Source organism: Elephas maximus, chromosome 15, assembly GCF_024166365.1.
Source record: "Elephas maximus indicus isolate mEleMax1 chromosome 15, mEleMax1 primary haplotype, whole genome shotgun sequence".
NCBI classification, from domain to species: Eukaryota; Metazoa; Chordata; class Mammalia; order Proboscidea; family Elephantidae; genus Elephas; species Elephas maximus.
In genome coordinates, this window is record NC_064833.1 from 42,707,051 (window position 1) to 42,720,641 (window position 13,591).

Genomic DNA, 13,591 nt, shown 5'->3' on the forward strand with positions numbered 1-13,591 from the left:
AAGGATTAAAAAAGGACACTATATAATGATTAAAGGGGTAATATACCAGGAGGATATAACCATATTAAATGTTTATGCACTCAATGACAGAGGTGCAAGACATATAAAACAAACTCTAACAGCACTGAAAAGTGAGATAGGCAGCCCCACAATTACAGTAGGAGACTTCAACACACCACTTCCGGTGAAGGGCAGAACACCCAGAAAGAAGCTCAATAAAAACGAGGAAGATCTAAATGCCACAACCAACCAACTTGACTTCAAAGAGATATACAAAACACTCCACCCAACAGCAACCAAGTATACTTTCTTTTCTAGTGCACACAGAACACTCTCTAGAACAGACCACATATTAGGTCATAAAGTAAGCCTTAGCAGAATCGAAATGTTACAAAGCATCTTCTCTGACCATAAGGTCATAAAAGTAGATATCAATAATAGAAAAAACAGGGAGAAGAAATTAAACACATGGAAACTGAACAACACCCAGTTCAAAAATAACTGGTTATAGAAGATACTAAGGATAGAATAAAGAAATTCATAGAATCCAATGAGAATGAAAACATTTCCTACCAGAACTTTTAGGACACAGTGAAAGCAGCACTCAGAGGTCAATTTCTATCAATAAATGCACATATACAAAAAGAAGAAGAGTCCAAAATTAAAGACTTCCCCCTACAACTTGAACAAATAGAAAGAGAATAACAAAAGAAACCCTCAAGCACCAAAAGAAATTAAATAAAAACTAGAGCAAAATTAAATGAAATAGAGAACAAAAAAGCAACTGGAAGAGTTAACAAGACCAAAAGCTGATTCTATGAAAAATTAACAAAATTGATAAACCATTGGGCAAACGGACAAAAGAAAAAGAGGGGAGGAAGCAAATAACTCCAATGAGAAATAACATGGGCGACATTACAACAGACCCAACTGAAATTAAAAGAATCATATCAGATTTTTATGAAAAATTGTACTCTAACAAATTTCAAAACCTAGAAGAAATGGATAAATATCTAGAAACACACCACCTACCTAAACTAACACAAACAGAGGTAGAACAACTAAATACACCCATAACAAAAGAAGAGACTGAAAAGGTAATCAAAAAACTCCCAACAAAAAAAATCCCTGGCCTGGACAGCTTCACTGCAGAGTTCTACCAAACTTTCAGAGAAGAGTTAACACCACTACTACTAAAGGTATTTCAGAGCGTACAGAAAAACAGAATACTCCCAAACTCATTCTATGAAGCCAGCATATCCCTGATACCAAAACCAGTAAAGACACCACAAAAAAAAGAAAATTACAGACCTACATCCCTCATGAACGTAGGTGCAAAAATCCTCAACAAAATCTAGCCAAGAGAATTCAACAACGCATCAAAAAATAATTCACCATGAGCAAGTGGGATTCATACCGGGTACACAGAGATGGTCCAACATTAGATATAAAATTAATGTAATCCATCATATAAATAAAACAAAAGACAAGAACCACATGATATCAATTGATGCAGAAAAGGCATCTGACAAATTTCAACACCCATTCATGATAAAACACTCTCAGCAAAATAGGAACAGAAGGAAAATTCCTCAACATAATAAAGGGCATTAAAACAGCCAACATCATACTAAATGAAGAGAGTCTGAAAGCACTCCACTTGAGATAGGCAATCAGACAAGAATGCCCTTTATCTCCGCTCTTATTCGACATTGCTCTGGAGGTCTTAGCCAGTTTAACTAGGCTAGATGAAGAAATAAACGGCATACAGATTGGTAGTAAGAAGTAAAAGTATCTCTATTTACAGATGACATGATCTTATACACAGAAAACCCTAAAGAATCCTCAAGAAAACTACTGAAACTAAATAAGTTCAGCAGAGTATCAGGATACAAGATAACATACTAAAATCAGTTGGACTCCTCTACACTAACAAAAAGAACATTGAAGAGGAAATCACCAAATCAGTATCATTTACAGCAGCCCCAAAGGAGATAAAATACTAAGGAATAAATCTTACCAGAAACGAAAAAAATCTATACAAAGAAAACTACAAGACACTACTGCAAGAAAACAAAAGAGACGTACATAAGTGGAAAAACATACCTTGCTCATGGATAGGAGGACTTAACATTGTAAAAATACCTATTCTACCAAAAGCGATAGATAGATACAATGCAATTCCCATCCAAATTTCAACGACATTTTTTAATGAGATGGAGAACAAATCACCAACTTCACATGGAAGGGAAAGAGGCCCCAGATAAGTAAAGATAAAGCATTACTGAAAAAAAAAGAACAAGGTGGGAGGCCTCACTCTACCTGGTTTTAGAACCTATTATACCGCCACAGTAGTCAAAACAGCCTGGTACTGGTACAACAATAGATACATACACCAATGGAACAGAATTGAGAATCCAGACATAAATCCATCCACATATAAGCAGCTGATATTTGACAAAGGCCCAAAGTCTGTTAAATGGGGAAAAGGCCATCTGTTTAACAAACAGTGCTGGTATAGCTGGATATCCATCTGCAAAAAAATGAAACAGGTACCATACCTCACACCATCCACAAAAACTAACTCAAAATGGATCAAAGAGCTAAATATAAAACCTAAAACAACAAAGGTCACAGTAGAAAAAATGGGGACAACACTAGGAGCTCTAATACATGGCATAAACAGTACATAAAACATTACTAATAATGCAGAAGAGAAACTAGATAACTGGGAGCTCCTAAAAATCAAACACATATGGTCATCCAAAGACTTCACCAAAAGAGTAAAAAGATTACCTACAGATTGCGAAGAGGCTTTTAGCTATGACATTTCCAATCAGCGTCTGATCTCTAAAATGTACATGATATTGCAAAAACTCAACCACAAATAACCCAATTAAAAAAATGGGCAAAGGATATGAACAGGTACTTCACGAAAGAAGACATTCAGGTAGCTAACAGATTACTTGAGGAAATGCTAACGATCATTACCCAGTAGAGAAATGCAAATGAAAACTACAATGAGATTCCATCTCACTACAATGAAAAAAAAAAAAATTTTTTTTTTTTTTTTTTTTAAGGCTGGCATTAATCAAAAAAAAAAGAAAACAATAAATGCTGGAGAGGTTGTGGAGAGACTGGAACACTTATACATTGCTCTTGGGAATGTAAAATGGTACAACCACTTTGGAAATCGATTTGGCACTTTCTTAAAAGGCTGGAAATAGAACTACCATATGATCCAGCACTCCCACTCCTTGGAATATATCCTAGAGAAATAAGAGCCTTTATATGAACAGACATATGCACACCCATGTTCACTACAGCACAGTTTACAACAGCAAAAAGATGTAAGCTGCCAAGATGCCCATCAACGGATGAATGGGTAAATTATGGTATATTCACCCAATGGAATACCACACACCCATCAAGAACAATGATGAATCTGTGAAACATTTCATAACATGGAGGAATCTGGAAGGCATTATGCTGAGTGAAATTAGTCAGTTACAAAAGAACAAATATTGTTTCCCACCATTATTATAGAACTCAAAAAATATTTAAACAGAGAATAAAATAGTCTTTGATGGTTATAAGAGGGGGGAGGGAGGGAGGAAGGGAGAGGGTTTTTCACTAATTAGACAGTAGGTAAGAACTATTTTAGGCAAAGGGGAAGACAATGCACAATACAGGAGAGGTGAGCATAACTGGACTAAACCAAAGGCAAAGAAGTTTCCTGAACAAACTGAACACTTCAAAGGCCAGCGTAGCAGGGGCGGGGGTCTGGGACCACGGTTTCAGGGGACATCTAGGTCAAATGGCATAGTAAAATCTATTAAGAAAACATTCTGCACCCCACTTTGGAGAGTGGCGTCTGGGGTCTTAAACACTAGCAAGCGGCCATCTAAGATGCATCAATTGGTCTCAACCCACCTGGAGCAAAGGAGAATGAAGAACACCAAAGACACAAGGTATTTATGAGCCCAAGAGACAGAAAGGGCTACTTAAACCGGAGACTACAACAGCCTGAGACCAGAAGAACCAGATGATGCTCGGCTACAACCAATGACTGCCCTGACAGGGAACACAACAGAGAACCCCTGAGGGAGCAGGAGAGCAGTGGGAGGCAGGCCTCAAATTCTCGTAAAAAGGCCAGACTAAATGGTCTGACTGAGACTAGAAGGATCCTGGGGGTCATGGTCCCCAGACCTTCTGTTAAGCCAATACAGGAATCATTCCCAAAGCCAACTCTTCAGACAGGGATTGAACTGGACTATGCGATATAATATGACACTGGTGAAGAGTGAGCTTCTTGGATCGAGTAGGCACATAAGACTATGTTGGAAGCTCCTGTCTGGAGGGGAGATGAGAGGGCAGAGGGGGTCAGAAGCTGGCCAAATGGACACGGAAATAGAGAGTGGAGGGAAGGAGTGTGCTGTCTCATTAGGGGGAGAGCAACTGGGAGTATATAGCAAGGTGTATATAAATTTTTGTATGAGAGACTGACTTGATTTATAAACTTTTACTATAAGCACAATAAAAATTAAAAAAAAACCAACAAGGAAAAACTTATTAGGATAGAGAGCACAAAAGTTATTTGGTTCAAGAAATGAAATCCTCCCCATATTTGTGTTTATCAAAAGTGAATGATCTGCTATTGGTAAGTTTGGATTTCTAAAGACTCAGGCAGTGTAAATAAAAAAAAAAATTTTTTTTTTTTTTTTTTTTTTTAGTAGGAAAGTGTAAATAAACAAATATTGGCATTAAAAAAAAAAAGTCTTAGGATTTGGTTACTGCTCAGATAGGAAAGACGGGAAATGAAGGAAAGGGAAAGCTTAGGACAATTCCCAGGTATAGGACTGGACTGAATGAGTTGATGATACCATTCTTCACCGTTTTAGAGAATGCAGATCAAGATGCAGGCTGGGAGCAGAATGTTGAAAATTAACTTGGATGAACTGGGTCCTAATGTGCCTGAGAATTATCCCAGAAAAGATGCCCAAAGATATTCAAAAATTTATCTGCAGCTCAAGGAAAATGTTGGGACTAGGAATCTTAACAGATAGCAGCAATTTAGCATTTAATCATTACAGACCTGAATTGGAAATATCCAAGGTTGAGCTCTTAGTATGAATTCCTTTTAGCCATCATGTTCTATTTTTCATTTCATGAAAACACAATATTTTTTTAAGCAATCATATGTGCCGACAGAAAACAAGAATTTCATTAAAAATTTCCTTTTTTCCTTATCCCTGGATGTAATCTGACAGAAAATTGATTTCTGAGAAACCAAAAACTAAAGACTACTTCCCTTCCATTTTTGGGGTTCCAGTCATGAACTCTTGCCATTACAATGATGTTGTGTGCGGCTCAGTCAACTTCGACTCATAGCAACCTTATATGACAGAGTAGAATTGCCCCATAAGGCTTCCTTGGCTGTAGTCTTTATGGGAACAGATCACCAGTTCTTTTCTCCCACACAACAGCTGGTGGGTTCGAACAACAGATCTTTCGATTAGCAAGCAAAGAACTTAAGTGCTGTACCACCAGGGCTCCTGCTGTAATGAGGGCTACTTGCATTTGTGTGTGCCAAATCTTCTTCTAAATGCTTTACTCATACGAATTCACTTAATCTTCATGACAACCTTATGAGATTATTTTTTTTCCAATTTACCTTTTAACTTCCATCAATTACTGGGTATAATTGTGATTCCACTGTTATTATACTTAAAAAATAACATAAATCAAAAAGAAAATGTCAAATGTACCTGTCTTAGTTATCTCTTGCTGCTATAAAAGAAATACAAGTGGATGGCTTTAACAAATAGACAGATATATTATTATTCCCATTTTACCAATGAGAAAAGGAGCTTTGGTGGCAAAATGATTATTTGCTGTGCTTCTAACCAAAAGGTTGGTGGTTTGAACCCACCCAGCAGTTCCAAGGCAGAAAGACCTGGCAATCTGCTACCATAAAGATTACAGTCAAGAAAACCCTATGATGCAGTTCTGCTCTGTCACATTGAGATGCTACAAGTCAGGATTGACTTGGCAGCACCCAACAACACAACAACAACCAATGAGAAAACAGACTTAGTAAACAGTACAGATACTTGCCCATGATCACAGATAATATGTAATATATCTAAGAATCGGTCTGAATTTAAATCCCATGATTTTAACCACTACATTATACACCTACCATAAACGATATTAATCAAATTAGGATTATTCGAGCAACAAAATTTATTCAGAAATTATGGAGAATTATAGATAAAGACAATAGTTATATGTATAAATGTAATAGTAGACAGCCTTAGTAAAGCATGATGGGATAAGTTTCTTTCAGTCACTGTGTCACACCCAGTGCTAACTGGCCACACAAAAGAAATGTGCGCTCTGAAGCTGTACTATATGAGGAACTGTACACAGGGTTTCTGCAGCTGCTTCAAAATCTTATTACAACTGGAATTTCACTTTTGGATTCACTGATTCTAGAATCCATCAGCCTTTAAAATATTTGAAGCATTCTACATTTTTAATGCCATCTCAATTCCTTTACTGGTGGTATCACCATAAAGAAAATGTTGCTAGTTATAAAGTTAAAGCACTTTATGAGTCACAGAGAAGTCTGCACCAGAATTAATTTTGCAAAATAATGATGCCTCACCTTACATAGTAAACACCTTTAATAGATTATTTACAATTTCCACTTTCAATTTTTTTTAAGTTCCTATTCCATAGAGTTATTATGAGGATGAAATAAGACAGTACAGTTAAAATACTGCCTGAGAACAATGAGTACCCAATAAAAGCTAATGATTTTCTTCTGCACACAGAACTTAGTTTACAAAGAAATGACAACTGTATTAATGCATCTAATTCTTTCAATAAAACTAAGAGATCAAGGCTAGTATTAATATTTCCGTTTTTCAAAGAAGAATACTTGAGGAACATAGCACATAAGTGACAAACACTCAATAATATAGTTGATGTTTGAGCCCAGCTATGTACCAATAGTGCAAATAAACTTCTTGACTCTATCTGAATAGATAAGCAAAGGAAAAGAAGAACTGATAAGAGAATGCAAGGAGGCCCATCATTTCTCTCAGTAAATATCTTTCAAAACTAACACCTAAGATGGAAGACCACAGCAGTAAGCCAAAGCAAGAAAGACCTGGCAAATTGTACTCTTAAACAAACATGTATTAAGGTTGTTCAAAGACTGATTTAGAATACAGCAACAACTTTGAAAAAACTACCACTCAGTGAGTTAAAAACGCTGTAAGCAGATTCCAAATATTACTTGCTTAAGATTTTTTTTTTTTTTTTAAGATATAGAAAAAAACACAGCGTACCAATGTTCTAATACGGCAGTTGCATAGCAATAGTACGGTGTTTATAATAAAAACTAGTGAAAAATATATTTTTAAAAAAACTGACAAATTATATTTCAAGCCTTGACTTTAAGTTATTTAGAATAAGTAACCTACAATTTGTCATACAGCAAATTAACATCACATACGCTATTCACATAGGTATAATAAGCAATATACCAACTCAGGCAGTATTTAAGAACTGGACATAAGAGATGGCTTCCCAGAAAATGACATATGAACCGGTACTATGTTGGAGAGAGCCCTGCAAAGTTGTGCTCACCTCCAGTTTTATACACACACACACATACACAGAGACACTGGTTTGCTTACAGTGAAAACAGCTATAGGAAGTATATCAAAAGATAGGATTAGAAAGAAGTAGAATCAAAGATTTAGAAACATATTAAAAAAAAAAAAAAAAAAAAAAGACCTGCTGTCATCAAGTCAATTCTGACTCATAAGAACCCTGTAACACAGTGTCGAATTGCAGAATAGAGGTTCCAAGGAGCGGCTGCTGTATTCAAACAGCTGACCTTTTGGTAGCAGTGGAGCTCTTAACTGCTGCGCTACCAGGGCTTCTAGAAGCATATAAAAAAAAAAGAAGCATATACACATCTAATATTAGGAATATCACTTTTCCTTCTGGTATTTGCTCCTTTTAGAAGAGCAGGGAGTAGTTACATATCCATAGACCAAAACTCAGCAAGGCAAACTACTTAGCCCATGTTAATTATATTTTACATTTATTTTTTAAATGTAAGTTAGATAAAAATATCTAAAAGTTTAGCACAACAATGAACAACTGAAACATAAATTCATATTTAAATGTGGAATTATTCTTCTGATGAAAACAATACTACTAGTGATAAAAGAATATTTATCCAAAACTACACTAAGTATTTCGTATCATGATTTAGCCTAAGCCTTACAAAACCTTTAATAAATATTTTCCTTTTTTCCCAGATGAAGAGAGACTTCAAGTTGTGTGGTAACATTGCCATGGAACTTCAAATGCTGCCTCCTTGACCATCACAACCAACTGTCTCTGCAGGGCAGAGGTCTCATTTCATGAGCAACTGTCACGCCCTGACACTATGATAGCTCCTTACATTCACTACCTTTAATCCCCAAAATAAATTCTATAAGGGAGGAGATTTTTTTATAAATTTTACAGATGAGAAAAATGAGAGTCAAGGAGACTTAAGTAACTTTTCCAGAGTCACAAAGACAGTTAAAGTGATTGGGTATTTGCAAATGACTCCAAAGTCCAACCTCTTTCTCCTACATGATACTGGGCAAATCAAACTGAAAAACTGATTTTGGAGATAATTTTGAAATTGGAATAAAAACATTACAATATACAAAAACAAAAAAAGACTTACATATGACTAAACCTGCAATGACTGAACTATTTACACAACATCTTAGAAATTCCCAAATAAAGAGGACCTTGTTGTTCTTGTTAGGTGTAGTCCAATCAGTTCCAACTCATAGCACTTACGTACAAGAGAAAGAAACACTGCCTGGTCCTGTGCCACCTTCACAATCGTTGCTATGCTTCAGCCCACCGCTGCTGCCACTGTGTCAATCCATCTCATTGAAGGTCTTCCTTTTTTTCGCTGACCCTCTGCTTTACCAAGCATAATGTCCTTCTCCAGGGACTAGTCCCTCCTGGTAACATGTCCAGCGTATGTGAGACACAGTATTGCCATCCTTGTTTCTAAGGAGCATTCTGGCTGTACCTCTTCCAAGACAGGTATTCTTTTGGCAGTCCATGGTATATTCAATATTCTTTGCCAACACTATAATTCAAAGACGTCAATTCTTCTTCAGTCTTCCCCATTCATTGTCCAGCTTCCACATGCATATGAGAAGATTGAAAACACCATGGCCTGGGTAAGGCCCACCTTAGTCTTCAAGTGGCATCTTTACTTTTAAACACTTTAAGGAGATCTTTTGTACCAGATTTGCCCAATGCAATGCATTGTTGCATTTCTTGACTGTTTATTCCAAGGGTGTCGATTGTGGATCCAAGTAAGATGAGATCCTTGACAACTTCAAACTTTTCTCCCTTTATCATGATGTTGCTTTTTGGTCCAGTTGTGAGGATTTTTGTTTTCTTTATGTTGAGGTGTAATCCATACTGAAGGCTGTGGTCTTTGATCTTCATCAGTGAGTGCTTCACGTCCTCTTCACTTTCAGCAAGCAAGGTTTTATCATCTGCATATCGAAGGTTGTTAATGAGTCGTCCACCAATCCTGATGCCGTGCTCTTTTTTGTATAGTCCAGCTTCAACTATTATTTCCTCAGCATACATATTGAATAAGTATAGTGAAAGGATACAACTCTGACACACACTTTCTTGATTTTAAAGACAATCTTACTATCTGACAAAAATGTACTAATTATGAGGTAGACAAGAAACATTTATTTTAATTATCTGAAGAGTAAATCATCTGCACTGTAAAATTGGTAGTTAAACTTATTTAGCTCTGATTATGTACTTGAAAATTAAACTTTTGGTTATGGTTATCAAGTGCAAAATAATGCACAAAAACATGCCTTTAATAATTTATTCTATTAGGCAAGTTCACAAAGATGAATGTAACAAAATTGTTCCCATCAGTGTTTTCAATGTTTGTACAAAATTAGAAAAATCCTAAATATCAACCAATAAGACCTTAATTATATGAATTTCATTTATTCATATAACACAATGCTACAAAAGTCATTTAAAATGAGGATAAAAAGCTGTATTTGTTGGCATGGACTTTTAAACACTGTTAAGTGGAAAAACAGGTACAGAAAAGGATATACTGTATGAATTCAATCATGTAGAACTGTATATTTATCTATCTGTACAAAAAAAACTAAAAAGATGTTTGCAAAATATTACCAGAAGCTATCCTTTTGTTATTGTTACTTGCTATCAATTCGATGCCAGTCATGGCAACCCCACGTGTGCAGAGCAGAACTGTGACATAGGGCTATCAAGGCTAAAGCCTTTCAGAAATAAATCACCAGGCTTGTCTTCCAAAGTGCCTCTGGGTGGGTTCAATCCACAGACGTCTCAGCCAGTAGTCGAGCACTAAACCATTTCCACTTCCCAGCTAACCTCTAAAAAAAAAAAACCTCTAGGTCATAGTATTTCACATGATTGTTAATAACTTCTTAATATTTTTCAGCTCTGTTTTAATGCTTGTATTATCATGAGACTAAAAGGACACTGTCATTTAAAAAAAAAAAAAGCATGATTGAGCACATAATCTATTACTGAATATGAAGGTAATAAGTAATGATGTCTATTATAAACTCTTAGAAGCCTAGTCAAGCCATGCAACATTTTTTCCAAAAAAAAGAGTTGGTTTAACGAAAATAGTTGACAAGTTTCCTAAGTTTTTTTAAAGTTACAAACACTACTAAAAGGGTCAATGCTATTACAAAGTTCATAGCAAAAACAGCAAAGTTCCAATAGCTAGCAAATAGCAGTGCAGAGTTCCTACACACAAATCAGAAAGAGTTAATTAAATAAATGGTCGCTAAACCAAAATCTTTCCGATTTTCTTCAACATGATAAAAAACAATAGAAAAATAAAAATTAAGTCTCAAGTCAGAATTTCTGATATTTATAATCTGATTTTGATTTAAAACCTTAGGATCTAAAGTCTAAAAATTTCTGTATTTCTGTAGAAATATATTCCCATGATTAGAAGAAACAGCTTTACCAGCATCCCTCCCTCTCCCATACAAACAAAAATTTGTACTGAAACTGTTTCTCACTGTCCCTGCCTAAATATGCATTCACACTTTGAGACGAAAAAGTTTTGTTTCTTTTTAAGACTAAATGAAGATTTAACTATGATGAAAAGTTCTTCTCATATTTACACCCAGCAAAAGTTCTTTTGCATTATTTTATAACCTGGAAAAAATGGTTTATTGTATTAACACTAGAAACAAGGATGAAGGAGATGCACGTACATATATATGTACATATACATAGGTGTACATAAATATTTATGTACATATATATACATACATATGTTGTTGTTAGCTACCACTGCAGACTCATGGCAACCTCACGTACAAAAGAATCAAAAGCTGCCCAATCCTGTACCACCTCCATGATTGTTGTGATCCACAAACAAGAATCTACAAAATTTTCATTGGTTGAGATTCAGAAGTACCTCGTCAGGCCTTTCTCCCTAGTCCAACTTAGTGACTTAGTCTGCAAGCTCCTCTGAACCCTGTTTATCAACATAACAACACAAAAGCCTCCACAAACAGATAGGTGAAGGCTGCATATGAGGTATACTGGCCCAAAATGGAAACCAGGTCTCCCACATGGAAGGTGAGAATTCCATCACTGAATCACCACTACGCAAATATCTATAGGCCACCTAGCTATCACTTTGTTGTACTGTGGTGGCTTGCATGTATCTATGGTACTAGAAGCTCTCCTAATGGTATTTCAAATACCAGCAGCATCATTCACGGCAGACAGGGTTCAGCTGAGCTTCCAGACTAAGAGAGACTAAGAAAAAGGACTTGGCAGTCTATTTCTGAAAAAATTGATCAATAAAAACATAATGGGTAGCGGCAGAACACTGGCTGATATAGTGCCAGAGGATGACCTTCTCAGGTTGGAAGGCACTCAAAAGAAGACTGGGGAAGAATTGCCTCCTCAGAACCAAATGTAATTATGTGGATGGAGTTAAGCTTTTAGGACCTTCGTTTGCTGATGGGGAACCAATCAAAAAGAGAAGAAACGGCTAAAAACATCCATCAATAATTGGAACATGCAATGTACAAAATATGAATCTAGGAAAATTGGTAGACGTCAAAAAAGAATATGGAATGCATAAACATCGATATCTAGTCATTAGTGGGTAGGAATGGACTGGTATTGCCATTTTGAATCAGACAATCATATGGTCTACTATGCTAGAATGGCAACTTGAAGAGAATGCTACTGAATTCATCGTCAAAAAGAACATTTCAAAATCTATTCTCAAGTACAATACAGTCAGTGATAGGGTAATATCCATATGCCTACAAGGAAAACAGGCAGACGCGTGTCTGCCAGTTTGTCATACTGTGTGGGCTTGCATGTTGCTGTGATGCTGGAAGCTATGCCACTGGTATTCAGATACCAGCAGGGTCACCCATGGAGGATAGGTTTCAGCTGAGCTTTCAGACTATCCATGAAGAAAGCAAGAGTTCATTGAAAAGACAGAAAAGAAAGAAAAGACCAAGATGGGTATCAAAGGAGACTCTGAAACTTACTCTCAAACGTCGAACGGCTAAAGCAAAAGGAAAAACTGATGAAGTAAAAGAACTGAACAGAAGATTTCAAAGGGCATCTAAAGAAGACAAAGTATTGTAATGACAACTGGAAAGAGCTGGAGATGGAAAACCAAAAGGGAAGAACATGCTTGGTGTTTCTCAAGCTGAAAAAACTAAAGAAAAATTCAAGCCTCGAGCTGCAATAGTAAAGGATTCCATGGGGAAAATATTAAACGATACAGGAAGCAACAAAAGAAGATGGAAGTAATACACAGAGTCATACCAAAAAGAATTAGTCGATATGCAACTATTTTAAGAGGTAGCATATGATCAGGAACCGATGTTGCTGAAGGAAGAAGTCCAAGCTGCTCTGAAGGCACTGGTGAAAAACAAGGCTCCAGGAATTGATGGAATATCAATTGAGATGTTTCAACAAACAGATGCAGCACTGGAGGTGCTCATTCGTCTATGCCAAGAAATATGGAAGACAGCTTCCTGGCCATCTGACTGGAAGAGATCCTTATTTATACCTAATCCCAAGAAAGGGGACACAACTGAATGTGGAAATTATGGAACAATATCATTAATATCACACACAACCAAAATTTTGCTGAAGATCATTCAAAAATGGCTGCAGCAGTATGTTGACAGGGAACTGCCATAAATTCAGGCTGGTTTCAGAAGAGGACGTAGAACCAAGGATATCACTGTTGATGTTAGATGGATCCTGGCTAAAAGCAGAGAATACCAGAAGGATGTTTACCTGTGTTTTATCGACTATGCAAAGGGATTTGACTGTGTGGATCATAACAAATTGTAGATAACATTGCGAGGATTGGGAATTCCAGAACACTTAATTGTACTCATGAGGAACCTTTACGTAGATTAAGAGGCAGTTGTTCAGCCAGAACAAGGGGATACTGATTGGC

The 13,591-nt window shown here is 36.4% G+C and overlaps 1 protein-coding gene across 16 annotated transcripts in view; it reads right to left on the bottom strand.

The window, feature by feature from the left end:
- VPS13B (vacuolar protein sorting 13 homolog B) overlaps positions 1-13,591 on the bottom strand; it is a 915,182-nt gene that overhangs the window by 581,786 nt on the left and 319,805 nt on the right. The gene's annotated exons all lie outside the window — the stretch shown is intronic.